This window comes from Silurus aristotelis (genome assembly GCF_946808225.1).
Source record: "Silurus aristotelis genome assembly, chromosome: 9".
NCBI classification, from domain to species: domain Eukaryota; kingdom Metazoa; phylum Chordata; class Actinopteri; order Siluriformes; family Siluridae; genus Silurus; species Silurus aristotelis.
Window position 1 is genome coordinate 26,129,177 of NC_139582.1, and position 20,790 is coordinate 26,149,966.

The following is a 20,790-nucleotide window of genomic DNA, read 5'->3' on the forward strand; positions in this document are numbered from 1 at the left end:
ATTATTTTAATATTTCCCAAATGCCCATGGAGGTATTGCTCAACCTGGCTCAAGCATAACATTTCCAGACATATCCTTCAAGTCAATACATCGCACTCTAAATATAACTCAATAAATAAGGTGCCTTTGACTTTTACACTATAAATATTTTCACAGGCTGAACTGTCCCGAAGCCCTGACCTGAACCCTACTGAACAGCCATGGTCTAACTTCGAATGGAAAGCAGTAGAGAGAAGGTTGTTATAACAGTAAAAAGGGGGATTTAATATTTGTATTAGAATTGTGTTCAACAAGCAAGAGAGAGAGAGAGAGAGAGAGAGAGAGAGAGAGAGAGAGAGAGAGAGAGACAGAGCAAACTGTGTGTCCAGGCCACTAAACTAATGTTGTTGATCTTTTCTTCCAAACCAGGATTTGTGGAAATACGAATTTAATTGTATTTTACGTGTTCAAGGACAATAAATGTTGTAAACATAAAAGAAATCAGACAAGAAAATAATTCCTCACTGTAAAAAAAACAATGTTTTTTTTATTTTTTGTCAACTATAAGTTTTGCCTTAAGCTGCCTACTTCAAGGATTCTATACAGACTTGATGGCAAACAAAAATAAAGATTCTTTAATTTTTTTGGGATCCTTATTGAATACTTGTTCATAACATGATACTTGTCAAGATCTCAGGCAGTGCCTACTATCAATTGAATGAAGATTTAAACTGGAAGGATTTAGTGCTGCTGCAGTACAGAAAGAAAAAAAAAAAACCGGTCCCTTCGAATTTAAGAATCTAATAAAAATAAAGTAATCAACTGATATCACTGAACAAAATAACTGTCCCCATAGTGCTATTTCAGTCAATTTCCTTTTTTTTTTTTCCATCTTCTTTATTATTTCAAATGTATTTAAAAGTGGTCAGTAACATCTTTTGCATCTGTACACATGAATTTAAATGTGTAATCATATTAATTACATAACCACTGTTATTATGTAATAATTTAAGTAAAATTGCATTTTACTGCACCATAAATTATCACCTTTTCACCATTTATTGACTGCCAATTCACACGAAATATCCCACACAGAATGTATTCGTAACTGTCCCTTTTCATTCAGCACAGCTTTGAATGTATAATCCTTCTCATAGTTTTGCATTACAAGGCTAATGGGTCTTAGTAATCCAGATATTGGCAGTCTTCCTCTAGTCCTTTGGTGTAGGGAGCATTATATATATGAAACAAATGCACCTGAAATGCATGAAAAAGCTATACAAACCCCCCATGAAGCTGTGAAAAAAAAAAAAATTATAATAATAATAATTAAAATAGAGTAGAAACAGGTGTCAATTTGTTTAGAAATTAATCATCCATAAGAGCAGCTCAATCAATCCAGTTATAATATATGTGTATATATACATGTGTGTGTATATATACAGTATGTATGTATGTATGTATGTATGTATGTATGTATACTATATAGTATAGTAAGACTGCACTGAATTCCATCTTCTTCGAACTTATATGTGTGAACGGTGGAAGTGAGCCTGATCAGCGGTCACTCTAGAACCCAGGAGCAATTTATTGACACGAAACTCACAATGAAACCTCACGACAGTACTGCCATAACGGACTAACACTAAGAACCTATAGCTGATAAAATGAAAACCATCAAGTCAGTCCGATATGAAAGTAGTGTCTTGAGATTTGTGGCAGTGTCTTGATGAATTCCAGTGCATTTGATAGTGTACACTGAGGGCAGTCATTAAACGAATATGGTGGAAAATGGCATTGATGAGTAAGTGTATAGATAATGGGTCATCTTTCGAGACCACTACCACATGCTAAAACCAGAAATTGTCGATAACTGCAAAGATGTGAACGCTACTGAAAACTTCAGACGCTACCTTTCCGATCTGACGACATCTCTTGTCAAGAGCAAGGACCAATGTACCTGGCAAACAAATCCCAAAGAATTTATATCAATTTCCAAAACATACTGGGAAATTTATATGGCATAACAAAAATACTCTGGTCCTATTTTGGCCAAAACCTTTTCCAAGATCTGTAATAAATCTGAAAAATAGAATTGGCCTGATTTATTTTTGTAAATGAGGCAAAAACCAGCACAGATACCTCCTTTATATCTGGTGAATGTAGGCCAAATTGGGCTGAGCACCTTTAAGTTTATTATACAGACCAGACAGACACAGATTAATTGTCACGTTTTGTCAAAATGTGGCACACCGTCACTTACAGTTAGTCCCACACTGGCCCAGATATACTCCTAAATCCCCTCCTTATCAAACACATGCCCCAGATCTTGTAGTTATATTCGCATGATTGTAAATAAATGCAATCTTATAACAGATTTTACTAATTAAAATAGATACAAAGGTATTCTGTATAGGAAGAAAAAAACGTTTGACAACCAGTCTAAACATAAAGTACATATGGGTCATATATTTTTGCACAATTATTAGTCACAGATTGACAGCAGAAGTGCAGATCGGTATATATTAAAGAGGAACAATAAAACTATGAACAAATTAGACACAAAAAAAAAACTGCTTTTAATTGAAGCTAAAAAAGAATTAAAATGTTAATAACAGGTAATGAACAGTTAAAGTTTGACGATTTTTTTCCTCACACAGAGAACTTTTATCAAACGATGTTTTAACTGATGGAATCCTGTGCAGAAATACATTTTAATATTTACACCAAGGAATGGCGAAATGTGAGTGCACTAAAATGGATGAAAAGAGCATGTAGCTGCTGTAAGGTCAATTCTGCAGCACTTCTATTATAGTGGCAAAACTTTTACATGTTTATAGTCAGTTAATGTTTAGAGGTATTTTGGGTTTGGGACTAATGGTCTTCCTATGGCTTACGGTTAAAAAATGACCCAAATTTTGGGAACTCTAGGAAGAAAAAGAAAAAGATATTAAAAATTATAATAATTACATCTGAAAGCAGCATTTTCGGGGGCCAAGCACCCAGCTATGGTGAGCCAAACATTCAGAAACAGGCTACAACTGTTGCATTATCAAATATTGGGGGGAGTGGTAGCTCCAGCCGTTAAGGTGCTAGGTTACTGATCGGAAGGTCAGGGGTTCAAGCCCTGGTATCTGCCACTCTTGGGTCCTTGAGCAAGGCCCTTAACCCTCTATGCTCCAGGGGCGCCGTTTAATGGCTGACCCCAGCTTCTAAACAAGCTGGGATATGCGAAGAACAAATTTCACTGTGCTGTAATGTATATGTGACAAATAAAGGCTATTCTATAAATATCACTATAACTCATTTAAACCAGAAAACGTGATGCCAAATTAGCTCATGGGACAACTGAACACCAGCATGTCACTCTGTGTGTATCACTGAGTATAAACGAGCTTTGAGTTTTAGAGGCGCTGGGCTGTGGAAGATCTGAAAAGCATGAGGGAGGCAATCTCTGTGCTCTCTTTTCTAGAGCTACCTGAGAAAGACTGTAATTCAGCACCATTTTAATAACTTCTACTTTTTGAACAGAGAGTCTGGGATTTTATCTCTCTTAATGGTGCTTTTTCTGAAGTTGTTCTGTCACAGTCCAAAATCACAGCTCATAAAATGATTATTTTGTTGTTTGTTGAGATCACTGGTTTTACAATGCATAATGGGATGTTCACACTTGTGGCCAATTTTGTGCTGCTGTGAGCATTAAGTAGCCAGAAACACTGTCCAAAATTGTATTTGATTAAAATCTCACTTCTCTTAAAGGTGGATAGGAACTTCTATAGACAGTTATAAATATGGTAGTAACAAAAAAACAAAATAATGGAAAAGACCAATAACTTCCTTTGATGATAAAGTTTTCAACAATAATTGAGATCATGCTGATTGGTGATGTCCATGACAGAGATGTCACCTTAAGGTCTTTTAAAAAAATAAGCAAGGTCTGATTAAATGAGCTGCCCCCTTTATCCATGCACTGATTATGCAGGAAAGCAGCCAGTGGGAATACAGTGAGTGCACGTCCAGCACATCCCTCAAGCCTGCACTTTATGTTAAGCTGTAGTTGTTCTGATATGGATTCACAAAGTGTTTGTTGCTTGCAGTTTAAAATGTGGGTTATTTTATGTTATGGCTGTTAATAACCTCCACACTATACTTTAAAGTGTGGTTATGGAGATCATTCACAAGGTCGTTAGTAAGGTTATTAACGCTACTGATGTAGGGTGAGGAGGTCTGGGATGCAGTCAGCATTTCACTTCATTCCAAGGGTGTTCAATAGGGTTGAGGTCAAAGCTTTATAGTGTCGAGAAATAATTTTAATCAGCCTTATCTAGCGGATGTTATAATCAAACTAACATTAGAACTTATTAGATACAATAGAAGTAGTTTTGATAACACCTATTTAACTATATGTTAATCAAGTCTTTATTTACACCAAGTATAAAATAGTAATAATAAGATATTTACATGTGTGAGTAGGATAGATTCTCTGACTGAATGTTATAAGTGTGTGGAATAGATAAAGAAGGACAGAAAACGACCTTGAGGGGAGGGAGTTTTAAGCATTTTTATTGGGATAGCAAGGCGGTTGGGCTGCTGCAGCTGCAGGAGACATGAAGGAGTAGCTTGGCCCAAGGACGGGTGAAGGCACAGGAGCACGTTGGTTTGGCGCAGGAGATGTAGGGGAATAATCATTGGGAGACCAGTGTGAGGGATAGGGAGAAAACGGTGGGGGACAGGAGCCTTCACTGCAGTTGTCATCATAAGCTCGATAGCGGGTAGCAGAGAGATCAGGAGAGGTCTGTGTGCCCATGTCGCGCGTAGCAGTGCTCTGCACTATGCGAGGAGGCAGATAGGGATTCGCCGGAACAGTTAGGCCAGAGAGTTGTTCAAGGAAATGAGCAAGCTCAGCAGCAAGTGAGGAGAGCTGGAACTGGCGGTATTGTCTGCGAAGAAGACCCATTGGAGATATTCCAGAACGTTTGCGTGGCGGAGCTGAGCAAAAGAGACCAACAGAGATAAGATGTTAGACAGGGTAGCATCACGGTGACTGCTAGGTGTAGGCAAAGGATAACACACATTCAAGAGAAAATTCTATATACTATGCAACAATCGGTTCAGAATGCACAATTAAAATATAACCTGGGCACTTGCAGCTATCAAATAAAATAATATAATCAAGCACATGTATACAGACAATCTAATACACTGAGATAACTCAATTCAACAAATGTAGAATAGCAAACAGCATTATAAAAAGAGTAAAGCATAACACTTACCCATTGCAGGTGCAGGAAGACAAAATAGGCCGCAAAAATGGTGTTCACACTTGGAGGACTGAAAACAGCATATGGTTGGATCTAGAAAAAGAAGGGCTTTATACTCACTTATTTTTTTTTATATAAAATCAAGGAAAAGGCCGAATATAAGGGGAATTGGGAAAAAACAGGAACTCCAAATATGGTGTTGTTTGGAGGAATAAGCACCAAGGTCAAAGATAAGGGGAATTGAAAAAAGAGGGCAAGATCGGAAAATAAGGGGAATTACTCAAGGTGAAGAAATTAGAAAAAAAAAGAAAGATACGGTGGCTACAGAGTATAAATACAAGCGTGAAACAGACAGTACTTGTACTTCCTCACTTTGGCGTGCTCTATCATTTTTGATGTGCTGTTCATTTTGATGTGAGGTACCCATCTTCTATTGAGCTCATTGGAACGTGTATGGAATAAAGAAGTTTGCTTTTACTCATCTGAGACTGAGGATCCTTCATTGGCAGTTTGTGTCTATTATATTTAAGTTTTTCTAGAGTTGGCTGAGCATTATTGGGAATCTTCTGAACAAAAGAATCCACCCTCGATGTGTCGCCTCAGAGACGGGCTCTGAGTTCCGACATATTTAATGGCGCCCAACGTGGGGCCCTGAAGGTCAGCGTAAAGGTCGAAAACCTGAACAGGGGACCGAACATTCTGTGGGCTGCAGCCGCTGACAACAAGATTCAGAGAAAAAGGTAAGCAGACACCTGTTATACTCAAAGTCTGTGATTAGTAACTGTATGCCCATAGGGTTGTCGGCCCCGGGGAGGGTATAGACTGCTGACCTAGGGTCCAAAAACTATTGGGTGGAAAAAAATTTAGTGTTGGATGAGAAAAAGCAAACATGAAATAAAGTTGAAAAGGTGGAGAGTCACTGCGTATAAGAGGCGCAGGGTGGGACCCACATGAAATAAAGTTGAAAAGGTGGAGAGTCACTGCGTATAAGAGGCGCAGGGTGGGACCCACGTAGAACTACGGCTAATTATTTGTACCTTAGTCTGTTAGACTTTCCATATGGTCTAATAGGTTGCAGACTATGCAGACCGAAATCGCGTAGACCCAAAGGTGAAGCCTTGGTGATTCGGGTTCAAGTCCCGGTGTGAGAAGATAACACTTCTCATATGGTCTAAAAACAGGAAAAGATACCATAGGTCTTTACTAGGGGATCCAGATTCGCAAACTGGTGTGGAAAGGGTACATTTAAAAGGTTGTGAGTTGTTAGTATAAGAGTAAAAAGGCTTGGAGAGTCACCGTAATGAGTACGGGGTGGGACCCGAGGATATGAAGTGATGGCCATGGGTACATGTACGTTGTGTTAACTGCAGTGTGTAAATATTTTGTTGTCATAGTATTTGTGAAGAGTGTGTTTGTGAAAGCCGGATTGAAGAGTGTATTTCTATGAATGCTTGTGTGCTGTCTGTAGATAAAATTGTGATTATACTTGTATCATTGTCATATCTGTATTATTAATAAAATAGTATGGTATACACACGCACACATTAGAAGTACAGGAGAGCTGCGCGTGGACGAGAGAAGGAGCACAAGAGGAGGGGGCGCGGGCACGCGCATACAGACACGGAGCGCACGAGGGAGGGTGCGCATGCGCATAGGCGCACGGAGCATAGTACACACACACACACACGCAGCGCGATTGAATAAAGAATAAATAAATAAATAAACAAGTAAATAAAATAAAGGGAATATAGCAAAATAAATGCGTGAACTTGATGGACATAGAGATAGAAACGAACGGACTTAGGACCCATTTTTGGGACGAAAGGACATACAAAGATAGAAACGGTATAGAGAGGAGACAGACAGAGAAGCAGATACAAGACAAATTGTGGGCTATTACACGTTTACATGGTATAGAGGTATTACACCAGATATTTCCAGAGGAAAACTGGTATGAAAAAATAAGAAGCATCTGGAAACCCCAACTGTTAAGCCCAGTATTGCGCACCCTAGTGGAAGCCCCTACACCTAGTAAAGCAGTGATACACCTGTTTGATTTCATAGCAGACCCAAACAGTGAAGACGAAGAACCATTGATAGAATTAAATGCAGAAGTACCTGAACAATCTAATTATTGCTCGGGACTGACAGCAACTGTTGTAGTAGAGCCTAAAGAGGTAGTGTGGGAAAGAGGTGCAGCCACCTCAATTCTAGTTGATAAAATTAATTCGTTAAGTGGACAAAGCCGGAAAAATCCAACACGACCTTGTAAAACAGTAAGACGGATAAACGTCTATCTAAAGTGGTCTGCTCAAAATAGAAACCCAGGCCACCGTAGAGAAGCACACAGAGCGAGACAAGGGTGCATCATGAGTACGGAGGAATCTCCAATCACACCTGTGGATGTGATAATTATAAGGCATAAAGGGGCTGAAAAGGAGATCAAAAAATACATGAAAAAATGGAAAGACCTGACAACTGGGGATTTGCAATGGCCAGAAGAGGGAACATTTAATAAAGAAAAGTGTGATGTAATGAAGACCAGAATAAGAAATTGGGGAGAAATAAAGAAAGAAAAGAAGGAAAAGACAAAACGGAAATTAGACATCATTGAGTGGTTTGAGCATGAGGGGGAAATGCTAAAAGTACACAAGGAAAAGACAGAGAAAGGAACAGGAAGTAAAGAGGGAAAAGGGTCAGAAAAGGCCTCAGCCCCACCATTGGAGGAGTTTGAGGAACAGAAAAAACCACCTCCATATGCTGAAGCAAAGAAGCATGAGGTGATTAGCTTCTACCCAGTACTAAAGAAAGAGTATCATGACATACAACTAGACATAACAGGAGGACGGATTAAAGGGAGGATGGAACTTCCAGCTCCAGACAACAAGATAAACAAGGAAAGAGCAAGACAAACAAATAGAGTGTTATTTCAGACTCCTGATGAAGAGGAGGGGAATGATGAAGAAAGCGGCAACGAAGGGAGATATGACTATGAACACGATTATGATCTAGATATCCCACCTGAAGAATGGGAGAGAGAGCGAGAGGAATTGGAACCGCCTGAGTATGACCAGAATCAAAGACATTGCCAGAAAAAGCAGCCACTAAGACATACAAGGGGTGAAAGCACCCCTAAAGTACAAGAAAGACTAAGCAAAGCCACCTCTCTTTCAGACCTCAGAAACAAAAAAGAAAGCAAAGAAGATTCAAACTCAGGAGAAGAATGCAAGGAAGAAGAAGAGTTTATTATTCTGAACCCAGAAAGAGGGGAAAAAGTGCATGTTGGAAATGACGCCAAGAATGCCACAGAAAAGTGATCCACTGCACACAGAGGTAAAAACTCTGCAGGAAGAAATGACATTTCATGAAAAAGAAAATGCAGCAAACAGACAAGAACTGGCAGACACCCAAAAGAGGATGGAAAAAATGGAAGAAATCCTAAAAGACACTCAAAGGGAAATGAGCCAGACAAAGGAGATTATAACGAAAGTGACAGGTGAAAATCATCAATTAAAGGTGAAGCTATACCGACACGAAAATGCCCAACTCGAGGCAGAAATACAGAGAGCAGAACAGAAAAGCTCAGAAAAAATGGACCAGTGCCAACAATATCTTGATGAGCTACAACTTCAACTGTCAATGAATCAGCCAGAAACCAACGTCAAGGCCGGAAGAAAGGAAAGTCAGAAGAAAATAAGAGAAACAACAACGAACTTTCCACAAGAACACAGAATGACAAGGTCACAAGTACAAAGAAAGAATCATGATGATGAAGAGGAAAGCATGGAAGAAGAAGAAAGGATAAGTACTAAATACCGAAAATCCTTGCAGATGCCAGTCATTATAAAAGGCACAGACTCAGTATACACACCATGGTCATTTATGGATCTTACGGGACTAATAAGCAGACTGCCTAACATATGTGAAGGAGCACAAAGATGGATAACACGCTTTGAAGAACAGACTATGGGACAAATGCTGGCTATGGGAGATATCAAGGCAATTTTGACACAGTCATTGGGAAAAGCTAAAATGATAGAAATATTGGATCAGGCACACCTAGGAGAAGTGGGGAAGGATCAAAAGTATGATCGTTGGACATTTGGAGTGAAAAGAAATGACGTATGGAATGCACTTCGCTCCGCATACTCAACTCAATCTGATTTAACCAAGGTAGAAAACCTAAAAATGGACGAAAAAGAGGGGGCTGTTGCCTTTATTCTTAAATTACAGAAAGCATGGGCCGAAGAGATGGGGTCAGCATGGGATGAGACAACGGCTAACATCACATTGTTCAAAATAATGTTAAAAAGGGCACTTCCAAGTGAAGTACAAGAAAAACTTGAGTCCGTTGTGGGACTTAATGCCTTGCCCTGGGCAGCTTTCCAGGCAAATGTCACACATGCTGTGGAAATGTATAGGAAAAAGAAAGAAGCAAATAAACAGGCAGCAGAAGATTTAATAACATTGCTGCACAAAGCACAGCTTGGAGAGATAACTCGGAGCAAACAAGAAAATCAAGAAAAACGCAAAGAAGAGAAAAGTTCAGCTAAACAAGCAGCAGTCATGATGGTACCAACGAATACACAGAAGGATTCAGCTGGTCAAAACATACCAGATCAGGGAAATCAGCAACTAATGCCCGTGGGACAACCAATGATGGCATATCCAACATATCAACAATATCCACCACAAAACAGAGGGTGGGGGCAAGGAAGAGGCAGAGGAAGAGGAGGAATGTTTCAACCAAGATCAAGGAATTATCAACCACCGAGAGGAGGAAGATGCTGGAACTGCCAAGATCCCAACCACATGATGAGAGACTGCCCATATCCAATAAGACAACAGCAAGGTAACCAACAACAAAATCAAAGTTGGCAAGACCCCGGAAATTGGGCAGGACCATGGATGGGCCAGAGTCAGCAGAATCAACAGACTCAAGCAAACTTTAGAGGCGGCCCTCCGGGGCCACCTCAAGGTAACATGTGAAGATGCCCAGAGAAGCCAGAGGGGGAGCTGGTACAGTGCCCCACCTCACTGTACCCTGCACAAGAACCAACCATAATGGTGGATGTGAGTAACCAGCTCCAAGCATCGTTTTTGATTGACACAGGAGCAACATTCACAAGCATTGGAAAAGAAGGCTCTAAGCTCCCCCTCTCACGCAAAGCAGTAAAGACAGTAGGCTTCTCGGGTAAAACTCAAACTTTGCATTTTACAGAGCCACAAGACATAACAGTAGAAGGAATCACAATACAAGCACCATTGTTGTATTCCCCTGATACCCCAGCAAATCTATTAGGCAGAAATGTATTATGCAAGCTAGGAGCAAAAATCTTCTGTGGACCTACAGGAGTGTGGGTCGAACTTCCTGAATGCCTAGCTCAACAGTATGTGATGGTGGAAAGAAAAATAGAACAACAGACACTGGATAAAGTCTATTGGCTGGAACTCGATGTGACATCCTCAGAAATTCACAAGCTGTATGACCACTGGAAAACATGGTTCACGAACATGCGTCCAGAATGTGTGGAAACCAGGAAACCATGGCATTGCACAATAAGGTATGATGAGGGGGGACAAGATGAAGAATACGAGACTTTGTGGGGAGAACATGTAGAAGGAAACCAGTATAGTCTCAAAGCAGAAAACGTGATCATTGGTCCCCAAGGAATAGCTGCAACAGTACAGCTACCAGACCACATTGCACAGTGGTATTCAGTCGAGAACTCTGTTCCACATGTCTCCCTAATGATCAGGCAAAATTTTAAATCAAAAGACTTAGGGCCAATGGTCAGAGAAGCAAGTCAGAAAACTGAATGGATACCAATAGGAGAAAATATGAACGTGTCATTGGACAGGAAATATCTCAAAATAAAACTAACAGCTGAAGACAGTGTGGTAGCTCACACCGTTTTGATCAACAGACAGGTGCAGGTGAGAACGCAAGTAGGACAAATTGGACAATGGCAGCAAAAGGTAGAACAGACTGGACTAGAAAAAGAACAGGTACTGAAACAGATTCCGGAAAAGCTATGGACTAAACATCAGACAGATGTAGGGTTAGTTAAGTCATCAGGGTTGGCGATAATTCAATTAAAACCCAGTGTGCAGTTACCTTACCAGAAACAGTACCCATTGTCGCAACAAGCGATAGAGGGGATAAGACCAACCATCGAGGGATTAGTTGAAGCAGGAGTCTTAATTCCAACAAACAGCCCTTGCAACACACCCATTTTTCCGGTCAGAAAACCTAATTCAGACAAATGGAGATTGGTCCATGATTTAAGACCAGTAAATCGTGTGGTGGTAGCAGAAAATCCTGTAGTACCTGATCCACACACTTTGTTAACAAACATCCCCAAAGGGACTAAATGGTACACTGTGATTGATTTATGCTCAGCATTTTTTAGTGTACCTTTGCACCCTGAGTCTCAGTTCCTGTTTGCATTTACATATGGGGGAAAACAATACACCTACACGCGTCTGCCACAAGGGTATTGTGAAAGTCCGTCAATTTTTAACCAGGTGTTAGCACGAGATCTGGCAGATCTAGACATTCAAAGCAGTTTACTCCAATATGTGGACGACCTACTAATTTGTAGTCAAACTAAAGAACAGTGCATGAAGGACTCGTTAAAGGTCCTGGAAACCCTAGCTCATAATGGACACAAGGTCAGTAAGGAAAAATTGCAATTCTGCCAACAAAAGGTAGAATATTTGGGTAGAGTGCTTGAAGGCACTACACGCAAAATCTCACCCTCACATGTAGAAGCAATTCAGAAAACACCACAACCTCAAACAGTACAACAGATGTTGTCATTCTTGGGTTTAGCTGGTTTTAGTAGACCGTGGATTTGTGATTTTGCATTAAAAACACAACCTCTCAGAGACATGATGAAAGCAGCTGATCAGACAAAATCTAGCGCACGACTGGTCTGGACAGAAGAAGGCAAAAAGGCCTTTGAAATAATCAAAAGTGATCTAAAATCTGCCCCAGCACTAGCCTGTCCAGACTACACAAAACCATTTCACCTCTATGTCTCAGAAAGGCGAGGTTTTGCGTCAGCCATTTTAGCACAACAGCAACAGAGTATGGGGAAGAAGCCAATTGCATACTATAGCACAGCTCTTGACAATGTGGAAAAAGGCATGCCACCCTGTTACAGAGGATTGGCAGCCGCAGCGTTTGCCTATCAGAAAGCATCAACAATCACGATGGGTCATCCAGTGACCCTGTACACTTCTCATGCATTACATGCTCTGCTGACAAGTCAAAAGTTTGTAATCACAAATGCACGAAGAACAGGGTATGACGTAATTCTGTCTGCACCGGAACTGACAATTAAGAGATGCCTCACAAATAATCCAGCTGATCGAGTAGTCTTGACAGATGAGGGAATTCCCCATGAATGCACTACAGAGGCAGAGAAATTTCTAAAAGCCAGAGATGACCTAGAGAACCAACCATTGCAAGATGCCCAAATTGTCATGTTTGTGGATGGTTCATGCTATCGCTCAAATGATGGCAATAAAGCAGGATATGCCGTGGTCATGCACAATAAGGAAGATGACTCGTTTCGAGTACTAGCTAGTGTAAGTGTGCCACAAACTTGCTCTGCCCAATTGGCAGAAATAAAAGCTTTAGCAGCAGCATGTAGACTAGGAGCAGGGGGAAAGTGTACTATTTACACTGATTCAGCCTATGCACATGGGGTATGTCACACATTTGGACCCATCTGGGAACAAAGAGGTTTCCAGAGAGCTGATGGATCATCCATTTTGCATGGTCCCGCAATTTCTGATTTGCTCAAAGCAATGATGCTTCCAAAAGCATTAGCCATTGTGAAATGTAAAGCCCACAAATCTGATGGGGAGATGATTAGTAGAGGTAATGCAGCAGCAGATGAGGCAGCTAAAAAAGCAGCGGTAGGCGAAGACTGTGTGAAAGTGATGATGCAGGAAGGAGAGCATGAGGAAGTAAGAGGGCAGGTAACAGAAGAAGATCTTGGAGAATATCAGGATTTAGCAAGTGGGGAAGAGAAAGAAAAGTGGAAGAAACGGGGTGCAGTACAAGACCCCAACACAGGGTTATGGAGAAGTGTTGATGGAGTGTGGGTGGCACCGCTAGCTCTTCTACCGAGGCTCATTGCTGATTCACATGGGGTAGATCACTGTAATCGTAGGGAGACAATAGACACAATCCGAAGGAATTGGTGGTCCCATATCTGGCCAGTATGGTGGACAAATTCCTGAGGTCCTGTGAGCTATGTGCAGCACGTAATGTCAGAAAACATTTCACAGCACCAATCAGTCACATTCCTGAACCAAGGGGACCGTTTCGACATTTGATGATGGACTTTGTGGACATGGCAGACAGAAAGGAAGGAAAAAGATATATCTTGGTAGTAATAGATCGTTTTAGTAGATGGGTAGAAGCAACAGCTACTGCCAAGAATGACGCAAAGACTGTGGCTAAGTTTCTGATCAGGGAAGTAATTCCAAGGTTCGGGATACCTGATAAGTTGAGCTCTGACAATGGACCACATTTTGTGAATAATGTGATCAAGGCATTTTCAGAAGCTTTGTGTATCAAGCAAAGAATGGGGTGTGTTTACCATCCACAATCACAGGGAATGGTTGAACGAGCAAATGGGGTGTTGAAGGAGAAAATAGCAAAAATTTGTGCTAGCACAGATTTGAATTGGGTGCAGGCTCTTCCACTGGCATTGATGAAAATGCGCTCTCAAACAAATCGCAATACACACCTGACACCACATGAGCTGCTGACTGGAAGACCCATGCCAGTCGCTTTTACACAAGGACCTTACACAGGCTCCTCACTTGACCAACTTGAAGCAGACATGTCTAGTTATTGCAAACATCTGACGCAAATACACAGAACTTTATATTCACAGGTCTGTGAAGCCACACACGGAGCACATGTTGATGAGCCACTGCAGCAGGTGCAACCAGGTGATTACGTGTACATCAAAGTGTTCAAAAGAAAACACTGGAGTGAGCCACGACGTGAAGGCCCATTCAAGGTGGTATTAGCGACTCCTACCGCAGTCAAGGTCGAAGGTAAGGAACACTGGTATCACCTTAACCATTGTTGCAGAGCTGCAGTGAAAGGACCAAAGTGGAGGAAATCTCAGGCTGAATTGGCACACTGTGCCCACTCTGACGACTCAGAAAGCGACGACGACAGCGCTGGCCCAGCTCAAGACAGAGGGCCAGCATACAGAACACGTGCCAAAACCAAACAGCCACGACCAGTTGAAGGGGAACCGAAGGCAGGGTGCTCATATCAGGTTGATTCACAACCACAGCACGAGACAATAGATTCTGACAAACTGGAAGAGACTGTTCATAGACTACTAGACAGTGACGAAAACACTCTCATTCCACCTGAACAGTTTGGCACCCTTAATCTACAAGATCTAGTAGACCTAGATATCAATCTACCTGTGGAACCATGATGGAGAGTTCCCCAAAACCCAAACAGACTCACCCCACCAAAAGAGACTGGGCGGTACTTGTCATGGCTTTAGTTGTATGGTTCATTTGCACTTACATTTCCCTTAACCGATATCTACATCATCCAGCAGATGTATCAGTCCCTTTGTCTAACATTTCTCTAAATAACTGCTCTCAGCCCGCAGCATGCCCAGAAAGTCGCAACATGTCCACACACAGATACAAGAGATCTAAACCTCTATGGTCCCTAGATCACCACGCTAAAACCAGTCTCACTTCAGCAGAAACTGCTAGAGTTTCTGTATATTTGGCAAGAAACGTGCTTGCAGACCAATTCCGGTGTGCACTGGGTGTTTTGAATAACACCAAGGTCCTACCATTCTTTCCTGCAACTGCACAACATATATTTGTAACATATACTATATCCCTAGCTCATCCTCGTAACTCAACAGAAACAACAGACACTCCCAAATACGAGATGAGACTTGAGGCTCGAATGACCGACACAGATAAAGGAACAGACATTATAGTGGTCACAGGAGTACCTCTCAGACTTGTCTCTCGTATGGCAGGCTCCCGCAGTTGTGCTGCTATCACGCTTTTATGGTTCTACGGTTTTCCCCAAGTAGGTCTCCCACATGGCACGTTCGAAAGAACCTCAGTAGAGTCTCTAGTGTATGGGACTGATCTATATAAGATTTTTGTATATGTCCCTAACTGGCAAGAAGGGATGAACCTACCTAGAATACAACTCAGTTTTAGATACAAGAACCCCATCTATCCCTCCAATTCAAAAGCCCCAACTTGTGTTAGATGCACTGAAAGGATCAACGTAACATCAGTGAAGCAATATGCAGAAACTACAAATATTCAGCCAAACCTTAACCTGTACAGACAATGGCTGGAAGAGTCAGGACGTGCAGCAGTGCCTAACTCTACATGTATTGTATGCGACAGAAGATCTCGTCGCCCACCTCGTGTTATGCCAACAGTAGGGTTAGAGGCATGCGACAAAGAACCCTATGATACCACTCATCTCTGTCCAGCAATATGTTTATTGGGTTCAGCCGCTGAAAATTATGGAGCCACATGGATGCGCTCCCGTAGTGCTTCATGCGAATATCAGCCCCTAGCCACACTCAGTAATGATGACTTGCGGGTGATTGTGCACCCAGAACAAACTTTCCCATTGTGTCTTCGCTCAAAAGGAGTAATTACTGTAGGTTCATTACCCGACAAGGCATGTGTACAACAGATTGACGCAACGTTCCACATACTTAACTTAAGACAGTCTTGTAATTCCTCCACACAAAAATGTGACATTAATGCACGTAGACAGTTTCATATCCCGAACTTGAGGATGGGCACACTGCCCTTAGCGGACATATTTTGGTTCTGCGGAGGAAGTGAGGTGCTGCAGGTTCTACCTAGCCTGTGGCATGGTCTTTGCGCTCCAGTAGTTCTAGAAGGACGTCTCATTGTTATGGCGGTAAATGAGACCCGCTTAAATGACCTGTTTAGGTCAAGACGACGTCGGGATGCTCCTCAGGGTAACATTGCACAGACCATTTTATCTAGTATCGTGAACGACTATAGGGATAAATATCTCACGATCACTAATAAATCTAGGTTACCCTCATGGGGCCCGGATCCTGACATCTATATAAGTTGGAAGGGCACACCAGTAGGTGTTCCAGCTGAATTTGCCGCTCTAGACAAGGGTGCCTCCAAGGCATTGACAATGTTTCTCCCTTGGATCCAGATAGATCGCAATATGGCCTGGATAAATTATATTTGGTACAACCAACAACGTTTTATCAATCACACAATTGAAGCCTTGAAACTGATATCGGAACAACTTCATGCCACTACACTAATGGCTGTGCAGAATAGGTTCGCGATTGACAAAATGCTTGGCCCAGACCAAGGTGTATGCCATCTTATTGGGGAGGACTGTTGCGCGGTTATTCCTCTCCACACTGGCTCTGCAGGTCCGCTACACGCTCTACTGGACCGTATGGTGAAAGCTCGTGATGAGATGGTCTCCAATAATGCGAAGGAATCTGCTCTGTCCAGCTGGCTAAGTTGGCTTTTTTCTTCGAGCTGGTTGGCGGGACTGGTGCGCATTGGAACTACACTTGCCATTATTCTTGCAGCCGTGGCATGTTTTGTTTGCTGTGGAATTCCTTGTCTTCGTGCTCTTATCAGCAAGACTGTGCACTCACTGTTCGGACAATATGTACAGTTCCCAATGTCTGCTGTCACAGAACAGGAATTTCCTGTAGATCACATCTATGCTGCCATGGACCATGATGTTTATGTGGACATGAATGCAAGGCTTTTTGCCCTGTGCGAAGGACACAAATAACTTTCCCCAGACATATCCTTTTTACTATGTATATATATATATATATATCTAACTAACCATCTATTTATCCGTGTTTGATTACTGCTCTCGATAATATTGACATGCTCACTGAGTCTTCCTTCTATATTTCCACTTTTAGGAAAACTGCTTCGGATGCTTGCTGTCTTAATTCTGTTGTATGAACCATGTTGTTGTTGTGAGTTCTCCATGTTGTGTGCAGGAACATGGCCGCTGGTGAACCCAGGTGGCTACAGCCGAATCTGCGGCTGTTTCCTGGTGTGTGCGCATTCACTGACACGTGTTATGAGGGATATCGCTTCGCCTTCGACACATTCAGGGGTCCCTGTGAAGCGTGTGATGCCCTCGCCTTTGACCGTCAGACACATTGCTTGTGGTGCCAGGGCTGTGACGACTGTCCATTAGGAGACCGGTGCTATGATGGACCCCGTGATTGGTTCGGTTTTCCTCCACAAAGAGATGATTTTGTTTGGGAAACAGATGAGGACCAGCGTAGACCAGTGACCGCCATTATGCGCCACGCTAACATGTTTTCTCCGGAGGGAATGTGGTTAGACTCCATTCAGAACTCTGTTTATGATCTTCCTGGTGGACTCCAGCTGGTCACTCGTGTATTCACTATGCGTCGTGCTATCTCCCTGGCCGAATCATTTGGAGCTCTTTCCTTCTCAACAAGAGCTCGTAACACCCATAGTTTCCTGCTCACGACCTTCGTCATGCAACGCACTACTGTGACATTCTACACCCTTACCTTAGGAGGCTATGTTCTGTGGACAACGGAACCAGCCAAACATCGGAACTGGCACTGTCGCCCTATCCTGGTTCGCAGATGCCGCATGCGTGCTATAGACTCAGAAATAATCTCAATGCAGGGAAGACGTTCCCGCTTAAAATGGTACTACGCTGTGTGGTTCGCGATACAGACTGGTCGCCGTATACCTGCTCCCTTACCACATTGGATAAAGCGGTTGTCACCTGTCCCATAGCTCTACCACATTTATGCGGACTATATTGTTTCGTTTTCATTTTAGTTCTATTTCACATGTCTCATATTGAAAGCTGCATGTACAATCACGACTGAGGATGACCTTGGTGATGATTCTTCCACTGTCGCGCCACTGGCGGGCAGAGTGGGAATTTTCCCTGGCACTTGACTGTCTACAGGGTTTTTCGCCCACTCCTAGTTCATCAATGTTGTGATTAGGCACGGCCCTTGCATTTAGAGGGTGGGAGTAATGTCGATCTATTGTTTGTTCAAGTAATGTCGATCTATTGTTTGTTCATTTATCTTTCCTTTGAGTTTAGTAATGTCGATCTATTGTTTGTTCAAGTAATGTCGATCTATTGTTTGTTCATTTATCTTTCCTTTGAGTTTCTTTACGTTTATTATTTTCGCTTATTTTTCCAATTTTAAGTGGCTTGATTTTTGTTCACCTTATTACACGATTCAACGTATGTTGTAGTCTTACACTGAATATTATTCATAATATTATCACTCAATTTGATTACAACACTGGTGTTGATAGCTTCTGGGTATTCATGAGTACTAGGTTCCTTTTATTGAGTTGATGTTTCAATGGTGTAAGTGGATTGTTTAAAGTGTGTACTTGTGATCATTTTACTTTTGATTACCGTGGATATTAAGCCTTAATGGACTTTTCCAACACATTCACGTGGATATAAACACACGAGTACCTGGTAAAGTACTAGTAACCTCTTCCAGGGCTCCAACAAGACCCCCTGCGATACGTAAAGTATCTGGGTCAGAAGAAAACAACATGTGCCAAAGAACACAAAATACTTTTTACGTTGGTTTTACTATTGCATTACATGATATGTATGATTGGTAAGGTTATCACGGAAGTAAGCGGAATGTGAGACTATGAAGTCTCAGAGGGGGGAGTAATGTCGAGAAATAATTTTAATCAGCCTTATCTAGCGGATGTTATAATCAAACTAACATTAGAACTTATTAGATACAATAGAAGTAGTTTTGATAACACCTATTTAACTATATGTTAATCAAGTCTTTATTTACACCAAGTATAAAATAGTAATAATAAGATATTTACATGTGTGAGTAGGATAGATTCTCTGACTGAATGTTATAAGTGTGTGGAATAGATAAAGAAGGACAGAAAACGACCTTGAGGGGAGGGAGTTTTAAGCATTTTTATTGGGATAGCAAGGCGGTTGGGCTGCTGCAGCTGCAGGAGACATGAAGGAGTAGCTTGGCCCAAGGACGGGTGAAGGCACAGGAGCACGTTGGTTTGGCGCAGGAGATGTAGGGGAATAATCATTGGGAGACCAGTGTGAGGGATAGGGAGAAAACGGTGGGGGACAGGAGCCTTCACTGCAGTTGTCATCATAAGCTCGATAGCGGGTAGCAGAGAGATCAGGAGAGGTCTGTGTGCCCATGTCGCGCGTAGCAGTGCTCTGCACTATGCGAGGAGGCAGATAGGGATTCGCCGGAACAGTTAGGCCAGAGAGTTGTTCAAGGAAATGAGCAAGCTCAGCAGCAAGTGAGGAGAGCTGGAACTGGCGGTATTGTCTGCGAAGAAGACCCATTGGAGATATTCCAGAACGTTTGCGTGGCGGAGCTGAGCAAAAGAGACCAACAGAGATAAGATGTTAGACAGGGTAGCATCACGGTGACTGCTAGGTGTAGGCAAAGGATAACACACATTCAAGAGAAAATTCTATATACTATGCAACAATCGGTTCAGAATGCACAATTAAAATATAACCTGGGCACTTGCAGCTATCAAATAAAATAATATAATCAAGCACATGTATACAGACAATCTAATACACTGAGATAACTCAATTCAACAAATGTAGAATAGCAAACAGCATTATAAAAAGAGTAAAGCATAACACTTACCCATTGCAGGTGCAGGAAGACAAAATAGGCCGCAAAAATGGTGTTCACACTTGGAGGACTGAAAACAGCATATGGTTGGATCTAGAAAAAGAAGGGCTTTATACTCACTTATTTTTTTTTATATAAAATCAAGGAAAAGGCCGAATATAAGGGGAATTGGGAAAAAACAGGAACTCCAAATATGGTGTTGTTTGGAGGAATAAGCACCAAGGTCAAAGATAAGGGGAATTGAAAAAAGAGGGCAAGATCGGAAAATAAGGGGAATTACTCAAGGTGAAGAAATTAGAAAAAAAAAGAAAGATACGGTGGCTACAGAGTATAAATACAAGCGTGAAACAGACAGTACTTGTACTTCCTCACTTTGGCGTGCTCTATCATTTTTGATGTGCTGTTCATTTTGATGTGAGGTACCCATCTTCTATTGAGCTCATTGGAACGTGTATGGAATAAAGAAGTTTGCTTTTACTCATCTGAGACTGAGGATCCTTCATTGGCAGTTTGTGTCTATTATATTTAAGTTTTTCTAGAGTTGGCTGAGCATTATTGGGAATCTTCTGAACAAAAGAATCCACCCTCGATGTGTCGCCTCAGAGACGGGCTCTGAGTTCCGACAATAGCAAACCAATCTAGATCTTTTACTCCAACCCATGTAAACCATTTCTTCATAGAGCTCGCTTTGTGCCCAGGGTCACTGTCATGGTGGAACAGGTTTTGATCTCCTAGTTAGTTTATGTAAAGAGAAAATGCAATGTAATGTATCAAAAGATTTATATCTTCAGTTCATATATACATTTATATCA

General features: G+C 41.7%; 1 long non-coding RNA gene across 1 annotated transcript; it reads left to right on the plus strand.

Annotated features, from left to right (window-relative positions):
- The first annotated feature begins 5,471 nt into the window (after positions 1–5,471).
- LOC310730611 lies at positions 5,472–17,495 on the plus strand. The gene is made up of 3 exons (XR_014534865.1): positions 5,472–5,980; positions 14,159–14,324; positions 17,309–17,495. It is a non-coding gene; the product is annotated as an uncharacterized lncRNA (long non-coding RNA).
- Positions 17,496–20,790: the final 3,295 nt, after the last annotated feature.